Genomic DNA, 12,658 nt, shown 5'->3' with positions numbered 1-12,658 from the left:
TAGTATACGAATGCATACACATGGAATCTTGTAAAATGGTACTGGTGAATATTTGAAGGGCAGAAATAGATACACAGATGTAGAGGAAGGACTTGTGAACTCAGCTGGAGAAGGAGAGGGTGGGATGAATTGAGAGAGTAGCACTGAAACATCACCTACTACCATATGTAAAATAGCTAGCTAGTGGGAAGTTGCTATATAACATGGGGAGCCCAGCATTGTCCTCTGTGACGACCTAGAGGGTGGGATGGCGGGAAGTGGGAGGCAGGCTCACCAAAGAGTGGATAATATACTTATGGCCTATTCGTGTTGTTGTATGAGGAAAACAAACCAAACAATGTAAAGCAGTTATCCTTCAATTAAAAATTAATAAATACAATCTGAAAACTATCATTCAACACTTTTGTACTGTCGTCTAAAGCTATATGGGATCATCGTCTATTCCTAGCTATTTTTCCACTATAAGTGCTTATAAATGTCATTAAAGGTTTTGAAAATATGATTTTAATAGCTACACAGTATTGCTTAATATCTCACACATAAATAACAACATTTCAGTCTCAACATAGAAACATAATACCAAAAAAGGTTTCCATTTTAAACTAAAGCTTGCATTTTAATTCAGTTCAGTGAGAATTCCTCTGAAGGCCTAAAATTCTTATGAAAAGTACATTATGTGGAGTCCTTCTTGCTTTCATCTGTTATGCCGTATCCTCATTTACTTCTAAGGACTCTTGGACTTTTGACATTTTTGCCTGAGGCTGTAATTTTTGACTGAGATAAAATCTTAAATTTAGATATTAAGAATGTCAAGAAGCACTCTTGTAAGTGTGAGTCACTCAGTCATGTCCAGTTATTCGTGACCCATGGACTGTAGCCCACCAGGTCCTCTGTCCACAGAATTTTCCAGGCAAGAATATTGGAGTGTGTAGCCATTCCTTTCTCAAGGGGCTCTTCCTGACCCAGGGGTCAAACCCTGGTCTCCCGCATTGCAGGCAGATTCTTTACCATGTGAACCACCAGAGAACCCTGACCCGGGTGTACACGGATGTAAAAATCCTCAAAAGAATATTAGCAAACCAAATTGAAGACACATTAAAAAGAATCATACACTATGATCAAATGGAATTTATTCTGTGCCTGCAAGCATGATTTAGTATTTGCACATCAATCACTGTGATACACAATATGAGCAAAATTAAGAATGAAATCATGTGATCTTCTCAATAATTGCAGAAAAAGCTTTCAACAAAGTGTAACATCAATTTTGGTACAATCTCTCAATACAGTGGTTAAACATGGAACATCCTAAAGGGTATATAAGACAAGCCCACAGCTAACATCCAAGTCAGTGGTAAAGAGGTGAAAGATTTTCCTAAAAGATCAGGAATAGTACAAGGATGCCCACTCTCACCAATCTTGTTCAACATAGTAGTGGAAGTGTCCTACCCAGAATAACTAGGCAAGAAAAGGAAATAAAAGCATCCCCATTGGAACAAATGAAGTTACACTGCCACTATTCGATTATGACAGAATTTATATGAAACCATAAAAACTCCACCAAGTAACAAGTATTAAAACTAATAAACTCAGCAATGTAGCAGGATATGAGCCATCAGAGAGAGAACAGAACAGTACCATATACAAATGCATCAAAAAAAAAAAACAACATGAAATAAATTTTACCGACGAGCAGAAGCACCTGTACAATCACAGGCTCCAAGACATAGAGTCTGGATTCAAATCCCACCTTACACTGACCTGCAGAGTGACCCAGGGCAAATCACACAATGATCTGAGGCTCAACATATTCAACTGTAAAATGGACACAAACCCAGTATCTCCTCCCAGGGCTGTGAAACTCCAAGGAAATGCTTATTTAGGCCCGGGCATTGGAGTGTCTCCGGGAGCCTCTCCTTGTATGAAACTCCTCTAGAACTGGGCTCTTCTGATCCTGTGGGTGAGGGTCAAGTGTAGAGCCTGGGAGCCAAATGGGACTGGACAATGACGAGGACAAAAAAATATACTAGTTCTGTGTCAGGGAGGGAAGCCACCTCCTTTCCAGATCTCAGAGTGGGGCCTGCACCGAAGGCCCGGGGGATGTACAATCAGATGTGAACCCCGAACCGCCCCCCCCCACCCCCAGCAGGGATGGAGCCTTCCTGGCAAGAACCTTCTCTCTGGTCCGGGCTTCAGTGTGATGTGGTGCTGCTCCCTGAGTTCTCCAGGTCTCCACCAGGCAAAGAGCTCTTGGGACTTGGAGGTCTATTAAACCACAGGTGCCTGAGAGTCCGAATGACACAAGGGCTAACAACATTGAAAATTAGCTATATTTAAAAAAATGACAGAAGTACAGACAGGGCAGGGTATGAGAAGCAGAAGGATTGACTACCTCGCAAGCCTTTAGCAGAAATATCTCCACACCAGCTCAGCAGAGCCCACAGGAGGAAAATATAATGGAAAAGCAGGCTATGGGTATATCTCTACACTGCTGGACCCAGGGACCCAAGTCCCAATCCACCAACATCATTTTGCATATCCAGACAGCAAGAGGGAGAAACACAGACCTTGCCTTAGGAAGTCTCAGCCAGACTTAATATTGGGGTTGCTGAGCATGGTTACATGGTCACTAGGGTCACCCAGTCCCTCCTCTCTGCTCACATCCTCTGTCCTCACAGAAACATACATGGTTCACTACAGAGAACCCTCTGAGGGTACTTGTGTATACTAGAAACAGGCAATGGTGAAGTGTGAAGAGAAGACACAGAAACGGAAACATGCTTCTGGGGTGCTGTACAAATTTCCAAAGATCTGAAGTTCTTGATACTTGGCATTTTTAAAAGAAGCTTCTTAATGTGTAAACGCAGAAAGGATATTTCCAGGAGAAAGGACAAAGGAATCGTCCCATTGGGACAATTTGGTGTCCATGTGGGAAAGTAAGTTGGATCCCTACCTCAAAAGACAGCACCAAATCAATTAGACACATAGTAAAAACCAACAATTGAAGGAAAAACTTGACAAAATTTCGAACCATTTTTGATGAGGGAATATCTTTTCTTTAAATTGAGGTATTGTTGATTTACAATTTGTTTAAGGTTTACAGCAAAGTGATTCAGTGATTCAGCCTCTCAGGTACTTCCTTGGACAAAATTCATTCCCTTTGGGAGGCCCCTAGGCCATGCCCTCTACTCAGAACAGCTAAGAATCCTGAATAGGCAAAGCAGCATGTCGTGGTGCTCAGTGAGGGTTTTTAGACTGAATAAACTATTCTAACACGATACAAGGAACAAGCCCAGAGTTTAAGAGAGGATCTCCAAACCTACCTTCCAAAAGGAGGTCTTGCTCCCTTGAATGTCAGTGCGTGAAACAGCGCTTGGGAAGGGAAAAGGTGTGTCATGAATATTTGGTCTGCAGAGGAGACAAAGTGGTGTGTAGAGATGATGTTCAGGCATGTCCCAGGACACTGAACACACGGACAGAGTGACCGGACTCTCAGCCCTGCTCTGGGGGCATTGCACTCTCTCCATCCCTGACAGAGCGTGAGCAGCTCACACGTGTCTTGGCGAGTATGGTCACATGACCTGGACCTGGCCAATCAGTGTGCTCCATCCCTGGGCACCATGATTGGCACTGACCAATCGGGACCCAGGACCAGGCCTCAGGCTGGATTCAAAGGAAGAGGAGGGCTGGCTCTGCCGGAAGGGGTGGGGGCCTGTGAGGTCAGGCTGCAGCAGTGGGAGGGGGTGTGAGTTCACCTGGGGCAGTTGGTGACCTTCTTGCGCCCGTTAGGGCAGAGCCGCTGGCCTGAGAAGGAGGGCGCTGCTGAGCCCAGGGGTTGAGAGCGCCGGTTCCTGCTGTGGTCCCTGGGCTCCACCTGAGACCGGAGGGAAGCCGTCTGCCCGTGAGTCCTCTCCTGCTTGACTGTCAGCTTGTTTGGACTACGCTGGGTTTTCTGTCCAGCTGGCTACGTGAAGACCCTGGAAATGCACCTGTGTGGGTTTTGGCTGGCTTCAGGGAAGAAATGCCAGATGACACTGGGAGACTCCAGTTTAATCCGGATTCAGGTCATATCTCTTGAAAGTGAAGTGAAAGTCCCTCAGTCGTGTCCACCTCTTGGCGACCCTGTGGGCTATACAGTCCATGGAATTCTGCAGGCCAGAATACTGGAGTGGGTAGCCTTTCCCTTCTCCAGGGGATCTTCCCAGTCCAGGGATTGAACCCAGGTTTCCCGCATTGCAGGCAGATTCTTTACCAGCTGAGCCACAAGAGAAGCCCAAGAATACTGCAGTGGGTAGTCTGTCCCTTGTGTAGCGGATCAGCATTCCCGACCCAGGAATCAAACCGGGGTCTCATGCATGGCAGGAGAATCCTTTACCAGCTGAGCTATCAGGGAAGCCCAGTATCTCTTAAGGCCAGCTATTCATTGTAGTATCAACCATATTAGTCTTCATGGGATTAAGGTAGCAACCTGCTAAGGTAGCAATCGATGTCCTTTTTCTAGAGGACAAAACTGGGGCTCAGAGAAGGGGGTAACACAGCTAGAGCAAGGAAGTGTGTACCTAGACAAAACCCCCCGATCCTGCTGTTAGAACTCAGGGAAGCCATACGGTGGCTTGTCCATGTGACGGGGGCTAAGACACCCAGCCCACACCGGATACTGTGGGGACTGACTTGGTAACTGCCTTCTCGCAGCTCTGAGACTCAAAAAAGCGATTTTCACTGGAGAGAGGAAGGATACGTCCCTCCATCCAACCCACCACATCCTCCAGGTACTCCCACACCCTGCCCCCTTTCTCTTTCTTTGTGAGGGAATAAGCGTCACGCTCATGTGACCACATTGGCTGTCCACTGTTCACGAGCTACCACCTGGAGCTGCTACCGGAGAGGCCAAGAGCCTTTGCCCCCGAGTACCCCTCTTTCCTTTGCACCGTGGGGGCCCTTCTCGACACCTGCACACCAGAGGCCGTTTCTGAGGCATGCAGGGACCCTCCTTCAGTTTGCAACAGACTGCATCCATCACTGTCCTTTCAATGCTTCCCTTGACACTCAGCTCCTGAGCTCCTTTGTCTGCATTGCGACCCACCTGGCTGCCACGGGAGGGACAGAGCTGACCATGAATCCAAAGCTCAGATCTGACAGGCAGGAATCTGTGTATAAAGGGCCTGATTAATCATGCCGTAGAGGCTGTAGTGGGCTCCAAGGATCCGTAAGTAGGACTTGGGCCAAAGTGATTCCACAGCTGTTTTAATGCCTGGGGAGGGTCTGGCTGTAGTGGGGGTGGGGTGAGTCTCCTGAGGTTCTGAAGGCCCACTGTGTGCAGATTCATGGCACATAGAGAAGAGAAGGCGGAGTCCTTCCCTGGAGGTGGTCCAAGCTCATGGATGAGCCAGACAGGCAGGCAGGGCACGAAAGCACCTGAGCTGCCATTATGAGTGAATGGTGTGGGGGCAGAGGAAGAGAACCAGGTCTGCTCGCTTATTGGCGCCCAGGGCAGGTTGTCCCCAGACTAAACACTTATTATGGTGATGACCGTCACTGCTGTCTGCAAAGGGTTTACATTGGTGTGTGTCTTCATCGAGTGGTCAGGCCTTCTCTAAGCTACACTGGCCATGGGCATTGCCTCTCCTTGGAACTTGACATGATTCGTCTCTTCCTTATGGAACATTCATTTCTAAGAGGGTTTTTGGGCCACAAGGATGTTGGGTTTTTCTCTAGCTTTGTCTCATGAGGAACGCTTTTCCACTTGTTGATGTGGTTTGTTTTCCCAGCTCTCTTTCTGCTTTATTTTGTCAATTTGTTTCTGCCAGAGGAAGAGCTCAGAATTTGCCTCTGGCTGATATGTGACACTTACAACAGCGACACCCACCTGGGTATTATGACCACATTTGCCGAAAGGGCTTTGTTTTGCAGAAGACATCTTGAAAGTACCTACACTGTCCTTTCAGATTCCCAAAGGCTATTTGAAATGAAAGAAAAACAAGAATTCTCAAGTTTAGTCTTACAATATGTGGGGAGTCAGAAAAATCCCCTGGAGAAGGGAAACACCACCCACTCCAGTATTCTGGCCTAGAGAATTCCATGGAGTGTCTACTCCGTGGGGTCACAAAGAATCAGACAAAATCTGATGACTAATCAACAACACCGAAGCTTCACCATTTGTCAGAGATAACAACAGTATTTACACGACCGTGTGCATGTTCAGTGGCTCATACGTGTCAAACTCTTTGCAGCCCTGCAGCCCCTAAGATCCTCTCTCTGTGGAATTTTTCAGGCAAGAATACTGAAATGGGTTGCCATTTCCTCCTCCAGGGGATCTTCCCAACCCAGGAATTGAACCCAGGTCTCCTGCATCTCCTACATTGGCTGTCGGGTTCTTTTCTGCTGAACCACCTGGGAAACAAGTCATTACATCACTGGGTTATCCTAAAGTACTTAACTTGGAGTCTGGCACTGGGGAAGTTCTCACTGGTGATGTGAATATTCAGTCATATATCATTATTGCTCATATGATAATGAAATGGCCATGCTCATAAAGGAGAAAGAAGAGCCTTTCCAAGTCCAATTAAATCCTTTGCCACACATATGTTTTTAAAAACTTCTTGACTTTGAAATGAACATCAAACATAAAGACATTGGTTATGGCCTCCAGAAAAGATTGAGCTGTACCAATAAGTGACGAGGATTCTTCTCCCAGTTCCAAAATGCATGCGTTGTTTCCCGGGCACCACCGAGCACTTCTCCGGTGGGCTCAGAGAGGCTGAGTCACTCACCAGAGACCACACAGCAGCAGACCAGGACTCCGACCCAGGTTGCTGAAACCACGGCTCCCTCCTGTGCCCATCTGACCTGCCCCTTGAGGGCAGCAGGAAGATCTGGGCTCCCCTGGCCTGAGCCCCTGGGCCTGCCTCCCCTCGTCCGCGCTGGGATGTGTCCATTCCCAAATCATGCACTGTGTCCCCCAGCCCTGGGCCGTCATGTCAGGCTCCAGGCTCCCTGCAGGTGAGCCCCACGCCCACCAGCACACCTCCGAGCCCTGCCCATCTGGTCTCTGTGCCCGAGTGTCCTGATCCTAACTGTTTTCTTGAGGCAGCCCCAGGACTGGGCCCTGCTTCCTCGAAGCTCCCTTCACCAAGCCCAGTGAGGCTCTGCCCTGTGGCTTCATGACAAGTATGTTGGGCTGAGTGGTGGCTCCGAAAGCCATCCATCCTTCTGCAGCCTCCAGAGGTGGCCTTATTCCGATGAAAGGTCTCGGCAGATGGAAGTAAGTTCCTGACCCCTGCACCAGATCACCCGGGATGCATGTGGACCCTAAATCCAACGACAGGTGTCCTTGGAAGAAAAGAGGGGGTGATCTGAGGCACTGAGCCACCCAGGGGAGAAGGTTTGTGCAGATGGACGCAGAGGTCGGGGTGATGTGGCCAGAAGCCCAGGGAGGCCTGGCGTCCCCCAAGGACTGGACCAGGCCAGAGGGACCCTCCTCTGGAGCCTCTGGAGGGAGCTCAGCCCTGCCCACACCTTGATCACAGGTTTCTGACTCCAGAACTGGGGAGGGGGGGGAATGAATTTGTGTTAAAGCTGTCCAGTCTGTGGCCAGTGGCTGCAGCCACCCCTGGACACCGAGAGTGAACTTGCTGGCTCCAAGGTGAGAACAGTGGCAGGACTCACCCCCTACCCCCCAACCCCAACACACAATCTTGTCATGAGGTTAAATGAGTTCATACACACAGATGGCTGAATCAGGGACTGACACTTGGATCTCAGCCCGCTTCACTTCCTCCTCCTCGTCACCATCACCGTCATTGTGAGGGGCCCTCATCCACTCATTCAGTGGACATACAAGGGCCTGATGTGGGCAGCGAGGCCAGCGAGCTGGGAGGCTCCGCACAGGACTCACCCTGTCTGCTGGGGCCACATGGACGAGGCTTGTGCGGTGACACGGAGGCCCCGGGAGAGGCTGGATCCTCCGGTCGTGGGAGGCATGGGCGCCTCAGCATCAGAGGTGGAGGGTTGAGCTGGGTTCATCCTGGGGGGGTGCAGCCCTTCACTCAAAGTGAGGGAAGAACCCCATTTGGCACCCAGTGTCCGGTAGCCTCCCCTTGCCATGGCAGGCTGCGGGCAGAGCCATGGATGACCAGGAGTCTGCATCTCACTAGGAGCCGAGGCTGGCACTGAGGGAATCCTCAGTGAGGATTTTTTTAAAAAAAACCATCCTAAGTGACTTCAGCTCCATTGCTTTTTGCCAAAAACCTGCAATGATCCCAAGAGCTTTGTACACTCCAAGGGTGGTGACTGGACGTGGAGCCCAGCACAGACCCAAGTCAGTCCTGCCCTGAGTCCCACGGGCCGGCCACACCCTCCCCCTTCCTTGGCCTGGCTTTCTTCTGCCAGGACCCCCAGAATGGTGGAAAGGCAAGTGTGGCCTCAAGCTGAGGGGCCCAGCCTGGGCTCCAAGCCCCTGGGGGTCCCCTTGGGAGGTCTGGTGGACCTAGTTCCCCCTGCCGTGGGGCAGCTCTCTCGCGGGGACTGTCGTGTTTCTTTGCTTTCTGTTGTGATGGGGCACCCCAGTTATCTCGGGGCGATGGGAAGTCTGTTGGTGTTACATGCTCCTGCCTTAGATGGGGAAATGTTATTGCTGCATTGACACTGCTCACTCGATACTGGGAATCGGTTAAACACAAATGGCAAGGGGAACAGAGCAAAACAGAAAAAGAAAAATAGAGAGTTGCTGGGTTGCTTCAGGGCTCACCTGTGATTAAGAGTGTGTACAGCCTGCACGTGAACCTGGGTTCCCACACCTGCCAACTACCAGGTGCCAGGCCCTGATTTTAGACCCCCAGCTTCACTAAGGAGTCATTGACAGATACAGTTTATGTGTATTTAAAGTCTACATTGTGATGACTTGATGCCCACAGATGTCATGGAATGATTGCCTTACATACGCATCACCTCACACGGTTAACTCTGTGTGTGTGTGTCTTTATGTTGTTCTTATAATCCGTGAACACAATATAGATAGCTCTCCATTTTTTAAGATCTTCTTTAATTTATCTTAGAAGTTTATAGTTTGCTGTATGTCTTACAAATGTTTAATTAGATATCTTGATATTTTCAGTGCCATTATAAATTCCTAATAGATACAGAATTTACTTTTCTATATTCACTTGGTAAATCCATATATTTCAAATCATTCTAATTGTATTTATTTATGTATACACAATTATGTCTGCAAATAAGTTCTTTTTTCCCCTTTGCAACTGTGATAACCCTTTACTTTTTCTTGCCTTATTGTATGGACTAGGATCTCCAGTACATTGGTGAACAGAAGTAGTGAGAATAAGTATCCTTGTCTCTTTCACATTATCAGAGGAAAAGTTTTCAGTATTTCACCATCACACATGATATTAGCTTTTCTGTAGACAGTTTAATCAAAATATGTAAATTCTTCTCTGTTAGTTTACTAAGAGTTTTTTCTTAGTCGTGCACTAAAATTATTACATTAAATTTTCTTGTTTATTTTCTGCAGATTTTGAAACAGGTAATTTTTCTTGTATGTGATTATTTTTCTTTTATGTGATTTAACTTTTAAAAAATTTTGTGATTCTAAAACGACCCCAACCTGATCTCAATGTATTCTCCTTCAGTTGGACTTTATTTCTTAGTGTTTTATTTAGGATTATTTCATCTATACTCAGAGTCTGTAATTTTACTTTCTTGTACTTCTTCCTGGTTGGATTTAGTATCAAGGTTATGCTAGTCTTATAAAACAAGGTTGGAGAGTGTTCCTTGTTTACTGCAAGAATTCCTGTGAGATGACTGTTTTCTTCCCTAGAATTTTGGAAGAATTGATTGGCAAAACCAGTTGGTTTCATTGTGGGGAGGCTTTTAATTTCAGATGTAATTTTTTTCATGCAAATAAAATTTTCTGATTTTGTATGTCTTCTTGGGTCTATTTCAGTAAAGCATTTCCCTCCTGCTAGGAAGTTATTGAGGCGAGCAGACTCTCCAGTTAGTAAGTGAACTGTGGTTCATAATATTTTTCTTATCTGCAAGATGTGTTGTCTCCCCTTTTAAAAACCCCTGATGCTGGTGATTTGAGCTTTGTCTCTTTCTCTTAATAAGTCTCTCTAGGGGTTTATCAGTTCTTTCAAAGAGCAAACTTTTGGCTTTGTTTTTAAAAAACTTCATATTTGCTTTCTGTTTCCTTGTTTTCTGCTCCCTTTTTTCCCCATCTATGTTGTGTTTCGTTTGCTATGTTTTTTCCCTGGTTTCTTGGGAGAGAGGCTTAATTGATTTTTAGCCTTCCTTCTTTTCCAGTGTATGTGTTTAAGGCTTTAAGTTACCCTCTAGACACAGTCGCTGTGTCCCACAGGTTTGAATAAGCCAGATTTTCATTATCTTTTATGGAAAAGTATTTTCTAATTTTCATTGTGTTTTTCAAAATCACTATCCATGAAATTCTTCAAGCAGTATGTCATTTAACTTCGCAATGTTTGGGGAGCTTTTTCCAGTGATCCTTTTTTGATTTCTAGCTTAATTCCATGAAGAGCCCCGTCATAGGCTTTTGGGGTTACTGTTATAAATCCCGTAGACTAGCTGATAAACAACAGAAAGTTGTTTCTTGGAGTCCTGAGGCTGGGGAGTCCCAAGCTCACCAGCAGGTGCCACATCTGGTGAGGCCTGTTTCCTGGTTCCTAGACTGCCTCCTGCTTCTCCCTGTCCTCGCAGCACAGGAGCCCATTCCCTCCTGGCCTGACCCCTCCCAGAGTGCCTGCCTCCTCGGATCATCACCACGTGCCGGGTGAAGTTTGAGGGCCCATAAACCGTCAGCCCATTACAATCCCTAAATATACTCTGCATTATTTCAGTCCTTTGAAATAATTCAAGCTTTCCTAATGGCTCAATACATATTCTTTCTGTTATATGTTCCTTGGGCTCTTGAATATGTATCAGTGGGAATGCAATGTTCCATGTGTATCAGTCAGATCAGGCTTGTCACTCATGTAATTCAGATTCCGGTAGCCACGTTGAATAAAAGCAGAAGTAGGTGAAATTACCTGTAATATATTTTATTTTAACACACCCCAAATATTATCATTTCCGTGTGTCATCAACATGATAAAACCTAATGAAATAGTTCACGTTCTTTTTTTCACGCTAAGTCTTTAAAATCCAGTGTGTGTTTCATGCCTGCAGCGTATCTGATTGTAGAGCAGCCACATTTCAGGTACTTCATGGCTGCAGGTGACTACATACCAGGGGGCCCAGTTCCACGAGAGATGTGTCTTTAACGTCTCCCACTGGGATTATGAACTCGGCTGTTACTCCTTTTCTATTTCTGTTGGTTTTTATGTATTGATATTTTGAAGTTATGTTATTAGGCACATTCAAATTTAGAATCCTCATCTTCTTGCTAGACTGAACTTGTATCAGTATGAGATGCTTCTTTTTATCGCTAGAAATGCTTCTTTTTTAGAGACTATTTGACAGTGATATTGCCACATCGGTTTTCTGTCCTTGTTGGCCTGGGTATCTTTTAGGTTCACCTGTCTAAAAGATATTCCATCTTAACATGTAGCTCTGTGAATAGTGTGTAGTTTTCATTGGAATCAGTTTGACACTTTATCTTTTAATGAGAGTATTTGCTCTGTTTATAATGTTGATATTCAGTGTGTAGACACCATGTTGCTGTGTGTTTTCTGTTTGTCCCACCTAGTCTGTGTTCTTTGCTCTTGCCTTCTTTTAGAAGTTTGAAATGTTTCTCTAGTTCTGTGCTCCTCTGTCAGATTGTTGGGTGCACATTCAGAGACACAGCGTGTGTTTTACATTGAAGTCTAACTTAGTACTTTTACTGCCTCCCTGACACGACTGTTTCCTCCTTGTCACTGTTACACTTTGAACTGTTAGATATATATTTGGCGTTAACATCATTGTTTTGTAAAGTTTGTATTTACCCTCACAGTTACCTCATTGTTGGTCTCTACTTGTTTTTTATATTTCCATCAGAGACTACTTTTTTTTTTCCCCAAAGCACTGCCTTAATATTTTTTTAGTGCATGTGTGTGGGTGATGAGTTGTCTCATTTCCATTTGCCCTAAAAGTCTTGATTTTGCTTTCATTTTCAAAGAGTGTTTTTCTTGGGTATAGAATTCCAGGTTGGTGGTTATTTGTTTTTCAGCATTTTACAGATGCCAGTCCATTATTTTCTGACTTCCTTGTTCTTGGAAAGTCAGCTCTCAGTGTTGCTGTGCCATTAAAAGCCACACCATTTTTCCTCTGAGCGCTTGAACATGTTCTTCTAGCCTTAGGCACCCACAGAGCTGCTGAAACCAATGGGTGATTTTCATTTTTGAGTCAGCGGTCTGAGTCTTGAACCAAATCTTGCCACTGTCCCTGTCAGCCAGTTCAGTCGCTCAGTATCTGCCCCGTTGCGACCCCATGGACTGCAGCACACCAGGCTTCTCTGTCCATCACCAACTCCGGAGTTTGCTCAGGCTCATGACCATCAAGTCGGTGATGCCATCCAACCATCTCATCCTCTGTTGTCCCCTTCTCCTCCTGCCCTCAGCCTTCCCCAGCATCAGGTTCTTTTCCAATGAGTCAGTTCTTCGCATCAGGTGGCCAAAGTATTGGAGCTTCGGCATCAGTCTTTGCAGTGAAT

The 12,658-nt window shown here is 46.1% G+C and overlaps 1 long non-coding RNA gene across 1 annotated transcript; it reads right to left on the bottom strand.

The window, feature by feature from the left end:
• Positions 1–1,113: 1,113 nt before the first annotated feature.
• On the bottom strand, positions 1,114–3,535 carry LOC129641036 (uncharacterized). Its single transcript, XR_008709055.1, has 2 exons — positions 3,324–3,535; positions 1,114–2,283 (listed from the first exon to the last, which is right to left on the bottom strand). It is a non-coding gene; the product is annotated as an uncharacterized LOC129641036 (long non-coding RNA).
• Between the last annotated feature and the right edge of the window lie 9,123 nt (positions 3,536–12,658).

Source organism: Bubalus kerabau, unplaced genomic scaffold (genome assembly GCF_029407905.1).
Source record: "Bubalus kerabau isolate K-KA32 ecotype Philippines breed swamp buffalo unplaced genomic scaffold, PCC_UOA_SB_1v2 scaffold_70, whole genome shotgun sequence".
Classification (NCBI taxonomy): domain Eukaryota; kingdom Metazoa; phylum Chordata; class Mammalia; order Artiodactyla; family Bovidae; genus Bubalus; species Bubalus kerabau.
The sequence above is the reverse complement of the archived record's forward strand: the minus strand, read 5'-3'. Positions and strand labels throughout refer to the sequence as shown.